Here is a 21,294-nt window from a genome sequence, read left to right as displayed (position 1 = left end):
GCGGATCTGGTGGGCCCCCTGTTGGTGCGAGCCTTCAATGAGGCATGGGAGGGGGGGGCCTTGCCCCCGACGATGTCGCGGGCACTGATCTCTCTGATCCTAAAGCGGGATAAGGACCCCTTGCAGTGTGGATCATACAGGCCTATCTCGCTCCTCAATGTTGACACCAAGTTGCTGGCGAAGATCCTGGCCACCAGGATAAAGGATTGTGTGCCAGGGGTGATACACGAAGATCAGACAGGATTTGTTAAGGGACGGCAGCTCAACACGAATGTGCGGAGACTGCTAAATGTTATCATGATGCGGGCAGTGGAGGGGGAGGCGGAGATAGCGGTGGCGCTGGACGCAGAGAAAGCGTTTGATAGAGTTGAGTGGGGGTACCTGTGGGAGGTGCTGGAGTGGTTCGGATTTGGGGAGGGATTCATCAAATGGGTGAGGCTGCTCTACGCAGCTCCGATGGCGAGTGTAGTTACAAATGGAAGGAGATCGGAGTACTTTAGGCTCTACCGTGGGACCAGGCAGGGGTGCCCCCTGTCCCCCTTGCTCTTTGCACTGGCGATTGAACCTCTGGCTATGGTGTTGAGGGAGTCAGGGAGATGGAGGGGCCTGGTGCGGGGTGGGGAGGAACATCGGGTATCGCTGTAGGCGGACGACCTGCTGTTGTATGTGGCGGACCCAGAAGGGGGAATGCCGGGGGTGATGGAGCTGTTGGCGGAATTTGGGGGCTTCTCGGGCTATAAGTTAAATTTAGGCAAGAGCGAGGTATTTGTAGTACACCCGGGAGATCAGGAGGAGGGAATTTGGAGGCTCCCGTTTAAGAGGGCAGTGAAGAGTTTCAGATATCTGGGGGTGCAGGTGGCCAGAAGTTGGGGGACTCTCAATAAGCTTAATTTTACCAGGCTGGTGGAGCAGATGGAGGAGGAATTCAAAAGGTGGGACATGGTGCCGCTATCGCTGGCGGGTAGACTGCAGTCCGTCAAAATGACGGTTCTCCCGAGGTTCTTATTCCTCTTCCAATGCTTGCCCATCTTTATCCCTAGGGCCTTTTTTAGAAAGGTGACCAGCAGTATCATGAGCTTTGTTTGGGCGCATGGGACCCCGAGGGTGAAGAGGGTCTTCTTGGAGCGGGGTAGAGATGGGGGTAGGCTGGCGTTACCCAATCTCTCGGGGGTACTACTGGGCGGCCAATGTGTCGATGGTGCGCAGGTGGGTGATGGAGGGGGAGGGGGCAGCATGGAAGCCGATGGAGAGGGAGTCCTGTGGAGATAAAAGCCTGGGGGGCCCTGGTAACGGCGCCGTGGCCGCTCCCTCCTACGAGGTATACCACGAATCCGGTGGTGGCGGCTACCCTCAAGATTTGGGGGCAGTGGAGGCGACACAGGGGAGAAGTGGGGGGTTCGATGGAGGCTCCGTTAAGGGGGAACCATAGGTTCGTCCCGGGGAACATTGATGGGGGAATTTCAGGGTTGGCACAGAGCGGGCATCAGACAGCTGAGGGACCTGTTTATTGATGGGAGGTTTGCGAGCCTGGGGAGTTGGAGGAGAAATTTGGGCTCCCCCGGGAAACATGTTCAGGTATCTGCAGGTAAAGGCATTTGCTAGACGGCAGGTGGAGGGATTCCCTTCGCTTCCCGCGAGGGGGGTGAGTGACAGGGTGCTTTCGGGGGTCTGGGTCGGAGAGGGGAAGATATCTGATATCTACAAGGCTATGCAGGAGGTGAAGGAGGCGTCAGTAGAGGAGCTGAAAACTAAGTGGGAGGGGGAACTGGGGGAACAGATCGAAGACGGGACATGGGCTGATGCCCTGGAGAAGGTTAATTCTTCCTCCTCGTGTGCGCGGCTTAGCCTCATCCAATTCAAGGTGCTACACCGGGCCCACATGACCGGGACGAGGATGAGTAGGTTCTTTGGGGGTGAAGACAGGTGTGTCAGGTGCTCGGGGAGTCCAGCGAACCATGCCCATATGTTCTGGGCATGCCCGGCACTGGAGGAGTTCTAGAAGGGGGTGGCGTGGACGATGTCAAGGGTGGTGGGATCCAGGGTCAAGCCAGGATGGGGACTTGCGATTTTTGGGGTTGGGGTGGAGCCGGGAGTGCAGGAGGCGAAAGAGGCCGGTGTTCTGGCCTTTGCGTCCCTAGTAGCCCGGCGAAGGATTTTGCTACAATGGAAGGATGCGAGGCCCCCAAGCGTGGAGACCTGGATCAATGACATGGCGGGTTTTATTAAGGTAGGGAAGGTCAAATTCGCCCTAAGAGGATCGGTACAAGGGTTCTTTAGGCGGTGGCAACCTTTCCTCGACTTTCTGGCTCAACGATAGGGTACTGGGACAGTAGCAACCCGGGGGGGGAGGGGGAGGGAAAAGGGGGGGGGCGGGGGGGAACGATGACTATGTTTGTTTATTTAATTTTAATTTATTTTTAAGTTCTCTTGTTGGGGTTGGGGGGGGGGGGTGGGGATATGATACATGCGTTGATACGGTCTGGGGGTGTTTCAATTGTTATGGGTTATTTTTTTGCATTCTATTGTTTGTTGTTATATTTTATATTTTCTGTAAAAAGTTCCAATAAAAATTATTTTTTTTTAAAAAAGGCATTCTTTATAGTGGAGCACACTATCCGACAGCTCTTTGGCATGTTACTTCAGCAAGCATTCATGTGTTCACCACAAAAATTAAGGACATCACACGTGAGCCCAGTCTTGTCCTTCTCCAAACAACATGGGTGCATTTTCAGCAAGGAATCTCTGGGTATTGATTCTACTTAAGCCAGAGGCTGCTGCCACTTTAAGACAACCGAGCAAATAAGGGTCCAGAATTTCTGTTCTCTGGAAGGTTGTACCCAAGAAGATGCGGTGGGGGACTTGTCTCAAGTGCCCTTGCAAGCACTGCACAGGAATTGCATGGAAACTGCCGGGAAGTATGGGCAATTACTCTGCACCTGGAACTATCTGATATGACAAGACTCGAAACGCAGGTTCCTTTTTGAGGAAGGTCTTGCTTCAGAGTGAGTTGAGAGCAGATAATGCTCATTGAACTCTGGACTGTTTTTTTCCCCAGTTGGCAAAGCTTCTGGACAGGGATGTTAGCCTCAGGCTGCTGTTGAGTAAAGAGTCAAGAATTCTGCTTCTTTTCCCAAACACCTTTACTGTTCCTTGAACACACTCAGCACCAAACTCTATCATCACATCACATGCTCCCAAGGCCACCGGTAGCCCCTTTCCATATCAGTGCCAATTAATGAGACACTAATTGGAATGTTTCTTAACCCATTCCTTAACAAGGGAGAGGATCCAGAAGGGAAAAGTGGAAAATGGTATTTACGCTGAACCATCGTATCACAATAAAAAAAAGTTATGAAACATCAGAAAGTTTCCTGCTGTCTAATTCAGTAGATAAACATTTACCTATAAAACATGATACTCCTATTCAAAATCAGAAGCTTTGGATGGTTCCAACTCTATTTGATTTACCAAGGAAAAGTTAGGAGTAAAACTACTTCTAACATCTGGATAAGTATAACATTGAGCACCACACTTCTCTCCCTCCCTCTACCCTAATTACCACTCCCCCTTCCCCAAAATCACCTGCTGCCCCCCCCCCCCCCCCCCACACCCTCCGCCCCCCGACCAACGTATTGACATACCTCCCGATGGCCCCCCTGACCCATCCCCCAACCACTTACCTTCTCTTTGGTTTCTCAAAGTGGTTGGAACACTTCAAACTTATGCACCTTGCGGTAGCTGGTGGTGTACAAAGGAAGAGTGGCTAAATTTCCCCAGTCGCTGTTATCCTGCACTGAAAGGATCCGGCCGCAACTGCTGCGTTTCACATTTCTACCAGGTCTGGGACAGAAGATAGCACAAGAAACGTGCAGTCCCCTAACTGGTTAAGTGAAAAAAAAGTGCAGAGTGGCAATCCAACCGCAATTGCCACTCCGTGGTCTGGATCCTTCCTAGGTCCTGGTATACTGGTCTCAGTACAATACTGAGCATTGCGTTTATCCAAACCCAAGAAAGTCCCAAACCTCTGATTTGAATCACAGCAACAGACAAACAGCTCTTGCAAAACGTATACTCTGGTTTCTGGAGTATAATTACAATTAAATAAAAGCATGTAGCATAGTGGAATAAGAAAAAATTCTGCACCACTGTTGCAACGCACTACAATTTTACTGTAGCTTTAAAACGAAGATTACAACATCGGAAACAGGCTTCAAAGTGTGAATCACCATATAATTAAATCATCCAAATCAACAATTCAATCAGAGCTCATTAATATCATGTTGCTACAGATTTTTTCTACACTGCATTCTGCTATGCTGCCCCATAAATATTTCCACAGATATGGAACGTTACCAGTAATTTGTTAGTTGAAGTGCCAGATTGACTGCTTCAGCAAAGGATTAAGACAGTCCCACCCAGCAAAAATAGTAGAACTTCACATCTGGGAACAATCTGTGTTAATAGTGCAAGCATGGAATGCAGAAGAACGTTCTCTGTAACACCTCAGAAATTAAACAATCTGTTGCACTTTTAGTAATTGTAGCATTTATAAGAAGAATATTCTTCACCAAGTTAGAATGAAATTCTAATTACACAGTACATACCAGCTATATTCCAGATGGAAATGAAACTTAAAAACAAAAAATTGCTCTTTAAAGCATTGGTTCAGATGCAAAGCCATAATAAAAATCTTTATTAGTATCACAAGTAGGCTTACACTAACACTGCAATGAAGTAACTGTGAAAATCCCCTAGTCGCCACACTCCGGCGCCTGTTCGAACTGAGGGAGAATTCAGAATGTCCAATTCACCTGACAAGTACATCTTTCGAGATTTGTAGGAGGAAACTGGAGCACCGGATGGAAACCCACGCGGACACAGAACATGTAGACTCCGCACAGACAGTGACCCAAGCCGGGAATCGAACACGGATCCCTAGCGCTGTGAAGTAACAGTGCTAACCACTGTGCTACCGGTTTCTAATATTTAGTGAAGAGCTAAAGGCTAAAAAGCAACACTAATAAACTTGAGGACTGTATGCTGTAGAGCGAAACAACAAAATAACAATTCTGTAACATCACATTTATAGTTGACATTCGTATTACCTTTATACTATACTTTCAATTTGTATTCCCAAAGCTATATCACTGCATTGATGCGAACAACCTACGTCAACCATGTGAATCGAGTTAAAAAGTTTTCTTAATTCATTCACAGGATGTGGGCATCATTGATGGCATGTATTCCCTACCCCGAAATACCTGAAGAAGGCAGTGGGTGAGTCATCTTCTTCAGCCACTGCAGTCCAAGTGTCGAAAGGACTGTTAAAAGTGTTGAAAGTTCCAGGATTTCGGCCTGGCGAAAAACAGCAATATATTTCCAAGTCCAAATGGTATGCCACTTGGAGGAGAAAATGGAGGTAGTGGCAGTCATATGCACCTGCTTCTGTCAGTACTTTCCAAACTTTTCCCGATGTGACCCCAGTTTAATGCCTCAGACTTTCGTCTGACTCAGTAAAAATCTGGGGGACATATTTGTTGAGAAAGAAAGTCTTCAATTGTTGATCAGGGGAAGGAAATTAGTTGAGCATTCTACAACTCCCCCTCCCTCACCCATCATCTCCCCCTCACTTTGTCCTGATGTGGAGATGCTGGCGTTGGACTGGGGTGAGCACAGTAAGAAGTCTTACAACACCAGGTTAAAGTCCAACAGGTTTGTTTCAAACACTAGTTTTCAGAGCACTGCTCCTTCCTCAGGTGAATGAAGAGGTATGTTCCAGAAACACTTTGTCCCATCATCACTCCCTTCTTCACCTCCCTGCATTTCCCCTTCCTTTGACTCCCCCGTTCATCTCCTCCTTCAACATCCCCCCCCCCCCCCCATCACCAATTCTTTATCCCCTCTGTCACCTACTTGGTCCAATAGGGTCTCCCCTCAGTCTGCCCCACCCCACATCACCCACCCCCCCTCCATTAAGCCCCCGCCCTAATTTGCCACTCCTACTTCCCTCCCACTCCCTCCATTAGCTCTCCCACCTCTCCTCCCCTCCTTCTGCTCCCCCACCACCCCTCCCCCTTCTTCAGCCCCCCACCTCCCCTCCCCCTTCTTCAGCCCACCACCCCACCTCCCCCTCCTTCAGCCCCCCACCTCACCTGCCCCTCCTTCAGCCCCCCACCTCCCCTCCTTCAGCTCCCCACCTCTCCTCCCCGTCCTTCAGCTGGTACATATTTTAAACACAGTGTGCCAATGATGGAAGAAATAAATGTTTAAGATGATGGACAGGTACCAGTAAGTCAGCCATTGGGTCAAAGCCAATGCCTAGAACTAGCTCCTGGAAATCAAACTTAAACAATATTAAAACACAGCTGTGGATTAGTGTGGTGTAACTCTGAAGAGTTCCAATCCATTCAAACAGCACAAGAGTTGGCAATAATCTTTCAGTTTTTCCAAGACACTTGCTGGAGGAGTGGAGAAAGGCAGATGTGACACCTTTGTTCAAGCAAGGATGCAAGGACATTCCTATAACTACAAGTTTCCCTTCAACTACAGGTTCAACATCAGTTGAAAAACAGCATACTGCAGATGTTAGATAACTGAAGGGGAAAAAGCAGAAAATGCTTGAAATACTCAGCAGGTTATGAGGCCTTTCATCAGAATTGGGAAATGCTAGAAATGTCAGATTTTGAGCAAGGGGTAGATGGGACAAGAACAAAAGGAATGCATGTGTTAGGGTGAAAATAAGGAGAGACTGAATGACTGAAGGGTTAATCCTCCAGAGGCAAGGGAATGGCAATGGAGCAAGAAAAGAAAAGTGTGCCTAGAGCAGTGCAACATCAGTGTCGAGTAGTTTCTGAGGCAATAATTTTGGAATAATTCAGAAGCTCGAGTTAAGGAGAGGCAGCCCAGATTTCTGAAAGACAAGTAGTGCTGACCTAATCTAATTAATTTTTTTGATGAAGTAACAGAGAAGATTAATGAAGGCAAGCACGGTGGCGCAGTGGGATACCCTGCTGCCTCAAGGCACCGAGGTCCCAGGTTCGATCCGGGCTCTGGGTCACTGTCCGTGTGGAGTTTGCACATTCTCCCCGTGTTTGTGTGGGTTTCGCCCCCACAACCCAAAGATGTGCAGGCGAGGCGGATTGACCACGCTAAATTGCCGCTTAATTGGAAAAAATGAATTGGGTACTCTAAATTTAAAAAAACATTTAAAAATGAAGGCAATGCAGTTTATGTTATCTTCATTTGACAAAGAAGCACATAAACGCCCAGGTAATAAAACTGAGGTGCATGGATAGGTGGACGAGTCTCAACCTGATCTGTATTGCAGTTTACATAATATTATTTAACGTATTTCTACAATTTTTTGGAATAAAGTATATTGTTTGGAGGAGGGGGGGGGAATGGTACAGTTCAAAGAATGTGCAGGAACAGAGAGATATAGGGGTTCACTTGCATAGGTCTTTAGAGATGGCAGGGCATAGTTAGAAAGTAGTAATCCAAGTATATGCAATCTTGGGCTTCCAAAATAAATGTATTGAGTACAACAGCAGTTATGCTGCACCTTTATATAATTCTTGCTAGGCCACTACAAGAGTATTATGCCTAGACCTCATTCCACCCTTTCGGGAGGATGTGAAGGTCCTTCAGAGAGCACAAGGAAATTTACGAAATGGTTCCAGGGATAAGGGAATTTAGCTACAAGGTTAAGTTGAAGAAGCTGGTGGATATTCTCCTTGATGCAGAAGTTGTTAAGTGAAAGTTTGATGGAGGTGTACAAGATTATGACAGGTTCAGATGTGGTAGTCAAATAAAAGTGGCTGCCATTAGGGATGGTACAAGGTTAGGTGGACACAGATTTTAAATTTTGGCCAAGAGATAAAGTGGGGGAATAAGAAAAATATTATTTTTTACATAATGAGTGGCAATGAACTAGATGTCACTGGGCGGTACTGTAGAACAGTGGTTAGCACAGTTGATTCATAGCTCCAGGGTCCCAGGTTCGATTCCCAGCTTGCGTCACTATCTGTGTAGAGTCTGCATATTCTCCCCGTGTCTACGTGGGTTTCCTCCGGCTGCCTCCCACAGTCCAAAGGTGTGCAGGTTAGGTGGATTGGCCACGCTAAATTGCCCCTTAGTGTCCAAAAAGGTTAGGTGGGGATAGGATGGAGGTGTGGGGTGTTCTTTCCAGGTTCGGTGCAGACTCGATGGGTCAAATGGCCTCCTTCTGCACTGTAACTTCTATGTCTATGTTACTGCCTGCAAAGGTGGTGGACGCAAAGATGACCAATGATCTGAAAAGGAAACTGAATGGACACTTGAAGGAAATAGCTTGCAGGGCAATGAAGTTAGTGAACGGGAGAATATGAGTCACTAGATTGCTGTACAGAGAGCCAACATGGACTCCATGAGCCAAATAGCGACATTTTGTGCAGTTATGACTCTATGAACCTCTTCATGATAACATTTTCATCACTTTCTGCTTTGACTATAACTTAATTAATGAAGAACATTTTATAGCATCTTTCATAATCCCAGGACATGCCAAAGTGAAAGACATAATTGCTCTGACAATCCCCTGTCTCACTTGTCGCCAAAAACTATGATGCATCCAAAGTAACAGTTCACGTTCTCCGCCACGCCAAAATCCACATCACCATCTCCTATCTCTTTACTGAGTTTCACTGGATCTTTGTGCCCCATCTAATTGACTAAGATTTTTCATTTTTGTCTTCAATTTCATTCACGGCTTTGCTCCATCCAACATGCAATATTTTCTTCTTCCAGTACATTTCAGCAGAGACTCAACACTCATATGACACCAAAGGACTCCTTGTTCCCCACCCACTAGGTTCCTTCATCAGTGGCTATTTCCTTTGTCACTGTGCCACCATCATCTGGATCTCTCTCCTTCAGAATTTCCACATTGTCATCTATGTTCTTTCCATCAAAGTCTCCTGGCAATTTACTCCTGTGCCCTAAGCTTGTTGCTCTCCAGTTTTCCATTTACTCTGTAAAGAACATTGAGACAGCTCTGAAAGAAGGCTATGGAAAGATAAACTGCTGCTGCTAAGATCTGCTTGGAATAGATAACAGAACTTATGGAAGCACTGTGAACAAAAGCTGTGAGCCTCCCAAATTAAACGAATGAACCTCATTGTATGAGATTGCTTTCTCTCAAGGGTAGCATTTATTTTACAATGTTGAAATATTTTAATAAAATGCTATAAGCATTCTGTAAAATAAACTACTCTAATAACCAGGTGCTGAAACTTACTGCTATAGGCACAGTTTAGTGAACTAGCAACATCAACTATTATGACATATAAACTCCATTATCAAGTGTTCTGATCCCAGTTGATGTTATAACTGGATGAGAAGAGGTGGTGCGGTGGTGCAGTGGTTAGCATTGCTGCCTCGTGGCATCGAGATCCCAAGTTCGATCCCGGCCCTGGGCCACTTTGCACATTCTACCGATTTCTGCGAGGGTCTCACCCCACAACCCAAAGATGTGCTGGGTAGGTGGATTGGCCGCGCTAATAATTGGAAAAAAATAAATGCTCTAAATTGATTTATTTTTTTAAAAATAACTGGATGAGAAGATCCCAGAATGGAACCCTGGCTCAAAAGACAATGAGTTGGATTCTTCGCCCCGCCGCATTTCTGTTTCACCCCGCCAGCGGGATGCTCTGTTACACCAGCTTGTCAATGGGGTTTCCCATTGTGGGGCAGCCCCACGCCATTGGGAAATTAAAACGGAGCATCCCGCCGACAGAGAATTCAGCCCAATAACTATTGTATTTTTTTAATAAAACATTAGTCTTAACAAGAAAAAAATGAAACATGAAAAAATTGGATAATAATGCAATACTCCTTTACTCCCCTTTAGCTTAACAATTACACACAGGTTTTAAGATTAATACGGTTGACATCTTAAGCTACAATGGTCTCATTAACACAAACTCCCTTTTAAGCACACAGATGACTGTGTGAAGACACACTCCTCTCTGAACCCAAAGTGAATCTTTGTGGATGTCTTCTCAGAATCCCCCAAGATGATTGCCACATGAGAGTTTCCAAATCCGCTCTCAGAAACACTGTTTAAATCTTCTCTCGTAATTATGCTTTGCCTTAGCAGTTTGCATTCCAAAACCCAAACCAGGTATTCCAAATACACGTTTCTCTTTTTTTTTAAAAAAAGCTTCCGTTCCACTTTTGACAGAGAATCCAGTTCAGGATCTTGCATCACTCGCTCCTGGGTTTCCTTTGTCTCAACAGGTTTCACACAAACTCCGTGATCTAGCCACCAATTTCCATAGTTATTTCAACACGTATTCTACAGGCTGTAGTAAAACCTCTCGCTCCCTTCAGATAAATTTCTGGTGCCTCAGCCTTCTCAGCTTTGTCTTTGTTGAACAGTTCTCTGATTTTGTACTGTTAACCTCTGACTTCTTGGAAACTTCTCTTCATTTCTCTAGTTTCCTTAACTAGCTGCTCTTCAAATCTCTGCACTCATTTTCTTAACCATTACTCCATGGTGTGGCTTTTTTTCTAGCAAAGCTGAAAGAGATGTTCCCTCTCTAGCCTTGTAAACCAATTGCTTCTAGCAGAGCTGTGAGGCTGCCTTTTCTCTCACTACCTATCTCCAACTGCAAACTAAAACTTAAAAGCGTCTCTACCTTACAAGGCCCCAGTTGCTAAGCAACGCCCACATACCTCTGCTTGCCAATTTATTCCTCATGCCGCAACCCTCTAAGCACAAGCGAAACATAGAACCAAGCCCCAAACATACGAACACCTTTTTCCAGCATGAATCTAACGATAGGTTTTACCCTTACAGGTGCCAAAAAACACACTCACTTAATTTATAATGTTCATCAATACAAATTTAATTCCCTAAAACTGGCTTTGTTTTCCTAACACTAGCTTAATAATAAAAGCATCCTGCCTAGTAGAAAATGGACATTGATACAATGTCAAGAATTCCCCAATTTTGTTCTCTCACCTAGATCTGCGATCAATACCCTTAGAAACATGGATGACAACAAATTAAATAGAACTAACAACCCAGCTTTAATTTCTTTTAGGATGTGAAATTAATTTGTCACTCACAAGATTTGCAATAGTGTAACAGGACATTTACCATTTGATTCTATTGTTAAATTCCACTTTTACTATTTCTGTACAGAATGTTTGATTGATAATCTCGAACTTGCTCTTAGGTTCATCCCTGGGTGTTGCCCCTTCATACTATATTTTATATGACCATGCCTCATATCGGCTATGTTACTTTGAAAGACTAAGAGACATGTTCTGATCAATGTAACAGGTTTTTTTCTCATCTGATCCAACACTGGATCCTCCTTTTCCTAATCCCTCTAGATTTATTGCTACCTGCAATCAGACACTTTGTGAAGATCCACAAGGTCTGAAGAGACTTTTAAGCTTTTTATCATAAAAAGGGAGTGGGTTTTTCTGGATTTCCCCCCCCCCCAACATCAGTTTGATTAGTTCTCTTAATCCTGTACATCATTACATGCATCATGTCAGTCACACTTTTTTGTTGATGCTCCCACAAATTCTCAAATGACTGTATTTGTCATCTGTTTAGTTTGATTGAGTGAAGTGTGATTTTCACATTTATTAGTTCATTATCCTATCCTCTTAAATTTGCATAGCAATTGAAAAAAATACAAGGATTGTATTTCCTTGAAACACCAGATTTCATAAATAGTCAGCCAATCCCACAACTCCAATCAAATCAGTCAGATAATATAATAGTCTGAAGTTTTATTACCGTATATATTTGTTAAATCCCTTAAACTACAGAATAACTCCACAGTTAATATTACCGGTCTTGGCTTATATCTGACCATCTTGTTGCTAAATCTGTTGCCGATACAGAGATAGATAGAAAGTAAGTTGAGGGGAAGATACATAGAACCTGCAAAGGGCTATAGATAGGTTAAGTGAGTGGGCAGAAATTTGGCAGATGGAATATAATGTGGGAAAATGTGAGCCTGACAACTTGGGCAGGAAGGATAGAAAAGCAGAATATTATTTAAATGGAGACACAACAGAATTCTGCAAGTGTAGAGGGTTCCGAGTGCCTTTGTCCATGAATCACAGGAAGTCAGCATATAGGTACAACAAGAAATTAAGGAATATAGCTCTTTATTGCAATGGGGGTGCAGTATAAAAGTAGGGAAGACATCCCACAACTGTACAGGACATTGGTGAGACCACCCAGACTGCTGAGTACAGTTTGGTCACTTCAGTTAAAGGAGGGACCTACTTGCATTGGAAGTAGCTGGTAAAGATCACATGGTACAATTATGCATCACTATTCAGCAGGTTGTAGAGTTGGTATCTGTAACAATGACATGGCTATTGTTTTGTAGTAAAAAACTGTTTCCATCCTTTAACATTGCATTTGACAAGGTCCCTCATGGCAGGCTGGTGCAAAAGATTAAATCACACGGGTCAGGGGTGAACTAGCTAGATGGATTCAGAACTGGCTTGGCCATAGAAGGCCAGCTAGCAGTGAAAGGGTGTTTTCCGAATCAGGGTCTGTAACCAGTGGTGTTCCACAGGGATCGGTACTGTGACCTCTACTGTTTGTAATATATAGAAATGACTTGGAAGAAAAAGTAGCTGGTTTGATTAGCAAGTTTGGCGGATGATATTATGATTGCAGGAGTTGCGGACAGTGATGAAGATTGTCAGAGTATATAGCAAGATATAGATGGGCTGCAAAATTGGGTGGAGAAATGGCAGATGGAGTTTAACCTGGACAAATGCGAGGTGATGCATTTTGGTAGATTCAATTCAGGTGGGAGCTATAAAATAAATGGCAGAACCATCAGGAGCATGGACACAGGTTCCTTAAAAGGTCCACAGTTCCTTAAAAGTGGCAGCCCAAGTGGAAATGGTGGTAAAGAAAACATATGGCATGCTTGCCTTCATAGGACAGGGTATTGAGTATAAAAGCTCGCAAATTATGTTAGTTATATAGAACGTTGGTTAGGCCACATTTGGAATAATGTGTCCAATTATGGTCATCAGAAGGATGTGGAGGTTTTGGAGACAGCACAGAAAAGGTTTACCAGGATTTTGCCTGGTCTGGAGGGTATTAGCTATGATAGATTGAATAAACTGGGATTGTTCTCCCAAGAAAGACTGAGGTTGAGGGGTGACCTAATAGAAATATATAAAATTATGGGGGGTTCAGATAGGGTGAACATTTGGAGGCTTTTTCTCCAGGGAGGAAATGACAATTACAAGGGGACACAAGTTCAAAGGAGGGGGAATAGGTTCAGTGGAGATGTGCGGGCAAGTTTTTTAACACAGAGGGTGGTGGTAACCTGGAATGCACTGCCAAGTGAGGTGATTGAAGCAGAGACGTTAGCGATCTTTAAAACTTATCTGAACAGGCGGGGTATAGAAGGATACAGGCGTTTGGTCTAGATAGGACAAGTGATCGGTGCAAGCTTTGAGGGCCAAAGGGCCTGTTCCTGTGCTGTACTGCTCTTTGTTGTTCTTTAAGGAAGGAACCCTGTTCTTATCTGGTATAACTTAGATACGTGGCTCCAATCCCACGAATGCCCTCAAAGTGGCCTCGCAAGTCACTCAGTTGAATCAAATCACATGCAGTATTTCAAAGAGGCAGTCCATCACCTTCCCAGAACAGTAGATAAAGGAAATAAATGCTGATCTGAGCAATGACACCCATACCAGGGAATGAACAACAAATTATCATTGCAACTTGATTAGTTGCAACATGATGCACACCCAATCACCACAAGTATCATCTGCTGATTTAGATCTGGTTCATAAAGTCAACTTGACTTCAGAGGGAAGCTTTGGTGTACGTTCATACAATATTCTAAATATTTCAAGTTGCAATTCAAAGTCTTAATGCAGTTTTACATCAAGGAAGTAGACTCAAATGGAGGATACAAGTGCAGAAAACTAATATTTGATTGTATTTATGAACAAAGATTTTGCAATGCTTTGCTGATTCATGGCCAGGTTAAGTCATGCTTATCATCTTCCCATCTTAAGTCATGCTTATCTCAGCTTTTAGCAAAAATATAGAACATCCTAGCACTGCAATGCACTCCAATGTTGACTGCATTTTCAAATTAAAATAAATTCTACCGATATGTTAAAAGAATCCTAAAACATTAAACATAAAACATTAATACATGCATATTGGTACTGAAGCTTGATATTTTTCTCCCTTTGTTAATATTCTCCGTTTCAAATCTGCAAAATAATAACCGACATTTGGGGGGACAACCCTCTCCATGAAGGTCATGTACAATGATATTATGAATGCTAGACTTAGCAGCATTCCTCACATTTATAATACCAGGAATAACGTCCAGCTGAAATGTCTAGATGAGAGCAATTGGAAATCTTGATCACAAATTATTCGCCTAAAAATACCAAAGAAAATAACCATCTGTACTCAACCATAATAGAACTAATGCAAGTGTGAAAATATTTGCTTCCGAGGTATGTTCCCGGTGAACAGCATTTTTTAAAACATTTTTTTAAAATGATGTTTTCATCTTATGAGATTCAGACACGCACAATTGCTAATGCCATTCTAACCCTACCACATCTGGGGAGCTACTTGCAAGCTGGCACGACTTTCCTTTGGCATGTTGCAAAAGAATAATCGTACAAAGCGCAATGCACTAGGTATAGGCGAGCGGTATATTTACAAGTGGAATTCGGAATAAAAGTAAAATAAATTGTAAATCGTGAAACTCGAAGGTAGACTTTATGAATACAGCAGGAATGGGGTGTACTCGCAAATGAGGCACGACTTAAAAGCACTTACAATGTTACAAAGCCTGTGATCAGGAGACGTGCAAGAGCTGTCAGCGTCCCAACCTTGCATGCTCTTAAAGGTCAACTCCAGTCGCCATACAATAAACCCCCAGCGAGCCCAACACATTGATCCCTGCTGCGGAAACATACAATACCTTTAACCCGCTCTACTCTTCCATGGATTCAACCTGGAGGCAGAGTGAAGAGCTGTGGACCGCATCCCCCTGGCTAAGAACAGGCTAACACGACGCCAGCTACTTACTCATGGCCCCGGCCTTTCAAATAAAAATCTGTTCCTTAACCTCCGGAGCAAGGCACTAATTCCCCCCCCCCGCCCCCATCCCATCCCTGAGTATGTTATTCTTCCCACGTTCCGCAAGTGTTAGAGGCCCACACGTACCGCTGAAGAGCACACACCGACTGCAGGTGGTGGGGAGGAGGTTTCCAGCAGACAGCAATCGTCAACCGAACGACACAGCAGCAGACGCTGGACGTGACCAACTGCACATGCGTGGGACTGAGGAGTTGAGCGAAGAGCGCCTGCGCGCAGAGGGCGAGGGGCGGGGCCTGCGCGCAGAGGGCGAAGGGCGGGGCACGCGCCGAGGGCATGGGGCGGGGCCTGCGCGCAGAGAGGGCGAGGGGCGGTGCCTGCGTGCAGAGGGGGAGGGGCGGCGCCTTCCCTTTCTTAAATCGTCTAACGTAATCATCTATTCCTTTCCCCCCTCACATGTGTGTGTAGTGTCTCCTTAAGTGCATTTGTATTCATCGTTTCAACCACGCCACATGGTAGCAGTTCCACACTGGGAACATGCTAGACTCCATTATAAAAGATTTAATAGCAAAGCACTTGGAAAACAATATTAGACAGAGGCAGCATGGATTTGCAAAAGGGAAATCCTGCTTGACAAATCCACTGGAATTCTTTGAGGATGTAACTGTAGAGCTGATGAGGGAAAGCCAGTAGATGTGGTTTATTTGAACTTTCAGAAAGTTTTCGACAAAGTGCATGCGATTGAATGAAAAATGAAAATTGCTGATTATCACAAGTAGGCTTCAATGAAAAGCCCCGAGTCACCACATTCCGGCGCCTGTTCGGGGAGGCTGGTACAGGAGTTGAACCGTGCTGCTGGCCTGCTTTAAAAGCCAGCGCTTTAGCCCAGTGTGCTAAACCAGCCCCTAGTGTGGGCAATGTATGGAGATGGATAGCAAACCGGTTGGCAGACAGGAATAAATCGAAGAGTAGGAATAAACAGGTCTTTTCTGAGTGACAGGCAATGGGGTACTGCAGGGATCAGTGCTGGGACCCCAGCTATTCACAATGTATAATTTAGATGATGAGGAAACTAAATGTAATATTTCCATTTTTGCAGGTGACACAAAAAGGGAGGATGAACTGAGGAGGATGCAGGGATGTTTCAGTGTGATGTGGGGAAATGCACGGTCGATGCAGCACAATGTGGATAAATGTGAGGTTGTCCACTTTGGTAGCAAAAACAGGAAGGTAGATTATTATCTGAATAGTGATAGATTGAGAGAGGGGAACATGCAGCAAGACCTGGGTGTCTATGTACACCAGTCGCTCAAAGTAAGCATGCAGGTGCAGAAGGTGGTGAAGAAGGCAATTGGTTTGTTGGCCTTCATAACGAGAGGATTCAAGTACGGGGCAGGGATGTCTTGCTGTAGTTATACAGGGCCTTGGTAAGACAGCACCTGGAATATTGTGTGCAGTTTTGGTCTCGCTATCTGAGGAAGGAGTTCAGCGACTGATTCCTGAGATGGCAGGACTGGTGTATATGAGGAGAGATTGAGCTGGTTAGGATTATAGTCTCAGGAGTTTAGAAGAATGAGGGGAATCTCATAGACACCGATAAAATTCTACTAGGACTAGAGATGGTAGATTCAGGAAGGATGTTGCCTATGGTGAGGGAGTCCAGAATCGGGGTAAACCATTTAGAACTGAGATGAGGAGAAATTTCTTCATACAGAGAGTGATGAGCCAATGGAATTCTCTGCCACAGAAAGCAGTTGAAGCCAAAACATTGTGTATGTTTTCAAGAAGGAGTTAAATATAGCTCTTGGGGCTAAAGGGATCAAAGGATATAGGGGAACGCAGGAAAGGTTACTGAGTTTGGTGATTAGCCATGACCATGTTTTTATTCTCACCATTCTTTGGATAAAGAAGTTTCTCCTGTATTTATTGATGGCTCACCCATTTGTTGTGATCTAATTATGAGGAAACATTCTGTTTTTATCTTTCCTTGGTGGTGGCTGTCTTGCATCTGGTAAGATGATAGTTTGTGTTGTGGTGATCAACTCTGTGTGAAGAATCACCTGTTATGGTGCAGGAGCCCCAGCCTGGCATGGCTGTCTCTGCTACATTTTCTCCAGAGGAAGACAATTGGCTCAGAAGGTATAATATTCATTTGCCTTTTCTTTATCTGAGTCCTCTTTTCATTCAGATGAGATTTTAATTTCTACCTTTCTCTTCCAATGCTCTCCCAGTTGACTATCGATGTCCACCTCCTTCATATCTTGCTTGCAGGTGGCCTTGTACTGGAGGCGTGGACACCCAGTGTGCAGAGGGTCTTTGGGTATACGCCATCGTCCATCTGATGAACATGGCCAAGTCAGCACATATTGACTTAGCAATGAGTGTATGGCTGATGGACGTAGTATATTCTAAGACCTTGATTGTCTTTCCAAGAAATGCTGAGGATATGTTCGAGACAGTGAGGTTGGAAACTATTCAGTCTTTTGTCTAGCATATGTACGGGTTTCACCATTGTAGAGAAGTACGCTGAAGTCGTAGGCCTGGTAGATTCTCAGTATCTAAACCTTTCATAATTCAGCCTTCTTTCAAGAGAGGAGACCCAGCTTGTCAATCCATTCCTGATATGCATGCCCACTGGTACCAGCCTGGTACCATTTCTGGTACCATCCTTGTAAATCCTCTCCAGTGCATCTTTATCCTTTTTAAAATATGGAGACCAGAATTCCACACAGTACTTCTAACCAAGCTTTAATACAGGTTCAGCATAAATTTCAATTCTATTGCTTAGTTTGTGTTTTTATGGTCCTGCTGACTTACAGCACAACTTTTAGCAGTTGGTAGATTTGTACTCTGAGATGCCTTTGTTCCTCTTCCCTATAATTATGGAACTCCTTATTTTTTCTACCAAAATGTACAATCCCACATTTATATGTGTTGAACTTCAATTGCCAATTATTTGTCCAATCTGTAAGTTTAGCAATATCTTTACGTCCTTCTTGAACTGCCTGCAGACTTTGACACGTTTGACCACACCATGCTACTCCAACGCTCGCATCTGGTTCTATTCTTTACTGTATAATAATTTCCAATGACTTCTCTTCCTGCTCCTACACCTTTACAGCTGGTGTCTCCCAAGGGTTTATCGCCTGCTACTGTTTCTCATCTACAAGCTGCCTCTCAGAAACCCCATCCAAAAACATAATGTTAGTTTTCACATGTAAATTGACAACATCCAGCTCAACCTCACCACCACCATTCTTGACTCCACTCAATTATCAGACCACTTATACAACATCTTGTGCTGGATGAGCAGAAATGTCCTCTAATTAAATGTCTGGAAGACTGAATCCAGTGTTTTTGATCCCTACTCCCAAACTCCATTCCCTAACTACTGATTTACCATTGAATGCATACCATTCCTCTCCATCATCTGAGACTAAGTGTCTCAGATGTGACCCCATGATGAGCTTCCGACCTCATATTTGTGCCATCACTAAGATTGTTTTATCCTACCTCCGCTCATCTGCTACTGGAACCCTCATTCTAGTCTTCTTTGCCTCTAGACTCAACTATTCTATTGAACCACTGGCTGTTTTCCCATATTTTCCATAAGCTTAAGGTCATCCAAACCTCTGCAGTCTGTAACTTCACTTTCATTCATTCTTCTATCACCCCTGTGCTCATTGACCTACATTTGTTCCTGGTCAAGCAAAGTCTTGATTTTCTAATTCTTATCCTTGTTTCTTTTTTTAAAATTTAGAGTACCCAATTATTTTTTCCAATTACGGGGCAATTTAGCGTGGCCATCTATCCATCTATCCTACACATCTTTGGGTTTTAGGGGTGAAACCCACGCAGACACAGAGAGAATGTGCAAACTCCTCACGGACAGTGACCCAGGGCCGGGATTCGAACCGGGGTCCTCAGCGCCGTAGGCAGCAATGCTAACCACTGTGCCACCGTGCTGGCTGGCTAAATCGCTGGCTTTTAAAGCAGACTAAGCAGGCCAGCAGCACGGTTCGATTCCCGTACCAGCCTCACCGGACAGGCACCGGGATGTGGTGACTAGGGGCTGTCATTGAAGCCTACTCGTGACAATAAGCGATTTTCATATTTCATTTCATACTTACCCTTGTTTTAACATTTCTCATTGGTCTTCCTATCTCTGTAATCTCCTCCAACCCCATAATCTCCAAGGTATCTATGCTCCTCTAATTCCAGCCTCTTGTGCATTTCTGGTTTTAATCACATAATCTTTGACGGACACACTTTCAGTTGCCAGGCCCAAGCTCTGGAAAACTCCTTCACTTGCGTCCCTTACGACACTCCTTTAAATCCATCTCTGTGACCAAGCTGTTGGTCATCTCTCTTTGGGCTAGTTTTTGCTGCCTCCCAGCAACTGGCTGGTGGTTGACTTAAAATGCCTTGGGTGCCATGCCTGAGACATAGTCGGCCACCCCGGTGCTACAAGCGGGTTCAACTAGCGGTGGGAGAGAAATGCATAGTTTGTCGAAACATAAGGTGTCATTCTAAGAACAAGTTACTTTTAGTAGTACCCTGTGGTCCAGCTTGGCAGCTTTCACTGTGCGAGTTGGTTGTGGGCAAGGTGTGGTTGCCTCCTTAACAGGCCTTCTGGGCACATTTGTAAGGTTTGGTTAATCCAACCAGTGTTTAGGCTTCGTTGTTGTTCTGTAACATCTATCAATGTTCTTCCTTCACCACTTTTGAAATAGTTAAGTTTGAATTTCTGTAAGTGAGCCACTGGGTAATCAAGGCAGTTGGGATGTTTGCAGCTGTTGTTTGTGAGAAACAACATTTAGTTTCTCTTAAGATTACATTTTTAGTTATATTCTATTTGAGGAAATAGCTAAAATCAGTTTGTTCTTACAGTTACACCTTATGTTGTAACAAGCCATGCATTGCTTCAAATGATCTGTACAAGAAGGAAACCTTCATTTTCTGCTATTATGATAGGAAGTGTTTTCAACATTTGTTCTTAATGATTTTAGTATTTGTGAGAATCGGTTAAGATATGTTGGCAAGGGGCGGCACAGTGGTTAGCACTGCTGCCTCACGGCGCCGAGGTCGCAGGTTCGATCCAAGCTGTGGGCCACTGTCTGTGTGGAGTTTGCACATTCTCCCCGTGTCTGCGTGGGTCTCACCCCCACAACCCAAAGATGTGCAGGCTAGGTGGATTGGGCACGCCAAATTGCCCCTTAATTGGAAAAAGAAAATTGGGTACTCGAGATTTATTTTTAAAAATATGTTGGCAAAAGAATGTGACTTTGTTTGTAACGTTTGTATCAAGAGGAACTAATGTTTGTTTACAATGGAATGTAACTCTGAGGGGCCTAAGGAAACAAGGGATGAACATTTGTCTTTAGTCTAGTTCTAGTTGCAGAGGTGGGGTGACATAAGATGACTCACATTGTAAGTCAACGGAAGAGGTATTTCCAAATAAGAGAAGAGGAATACTGAGAAATGGGGATAAAAGTTGAGACATTGTAATCTTTGTTGGCATAGTGCCACAATGACTTCTGGGGTATGACTCTTCTAAGCACAGTTCAAAGCTCAAGGACGCCCAAGAACTGAGGGATAAGGAACTTCTATGTTGCCTTCACTGCTTTGTGTTCACCATTATGTAAAATCTTGCTTAATAGATTCTGCTTGATTGATATATATCCATACCTTGTTAGGTCAAGCACAACTGAGGATCTGTGTGTTAGGAATGAAGAATTTGGAACTTAAACATTTTACTTAGAAGGGTTTTATACTTCAAACCCCGAAGATCTTACACATCAGAGGGCTCCCTATCCAATTCCCTTCACCCCCATCGCTGGGACCTGCCAGCCTGACTCCAGTGAGTTGCCAAACGTACCTCTGGTTGCGGCACCAGCGCGGCACATCTACTTGTAGATCTCACTGCAGTACCTGCAGTGGCCACCCATCTCAATGGTGCTGCCAGTACTGGAGAGCTGCAGGCCTCTCTGATTGACCAGCAGCTCTCTGAGGCAAAACTTCCTGTTGCGGAGGGGCAGAATTCCCAACTCAAACCACTTATTGATCAGGCTGTGAGGGCATCAGAGTGGGGACGACCTATAATCCAGCCCTCTTATCTGGCTCTTTTTTCCTAATGTCACCTTTGTTTCCTGATGCTCCTGTGAAGGACCTTGGAAAGTTTTATT

The 21,294-nt window shown here is 44.5% G+C and overlaps 1 protein-coding gene across 1 annotated transcript in view; it reads right to left on the bottom strand.

The window, feature by feature from the left end:
* The window catches only part of LOC119965321 (voltage-dependent anion-selective channel protein 1-like), a 42,486-nt gene extending 27,115 nt beyond the window's left edge, over window positions 1–15,371 (bottom strand). Inside the window, exon 1 of the mRNA XM_038795909.1 lies at window positions 15,239–15,371. The gene's annotated coding sequence lies outside the window, so the exon portion shown is untranslated. The remainder of the gene's footprint in view (window positions 1–15,238) is intronic.
* Window positions 15,372–21,294: the final 5,923 nt, after the last annotated feature.

Source organism: Scyliorhinus canicula, chromosome 4 (assembly GCF_902713615.1).
Source record: "Scyliorhinus canicula chromosome 4, sScyCan1.1, whole genome shotgun sequence".
Classification (NCBI taxonomy): Eukaryota; Metazoa; Chordata; class Chondrichthyes; order Carcharhiniformes; family Scyliorhinidae; genus Scyliorhinus; species Scyliorhinus canicula.
Note: the sequence above shows the minus strand (reverse complement) of the source record. Positions and strands in the feature narration are given on the sequence as shown.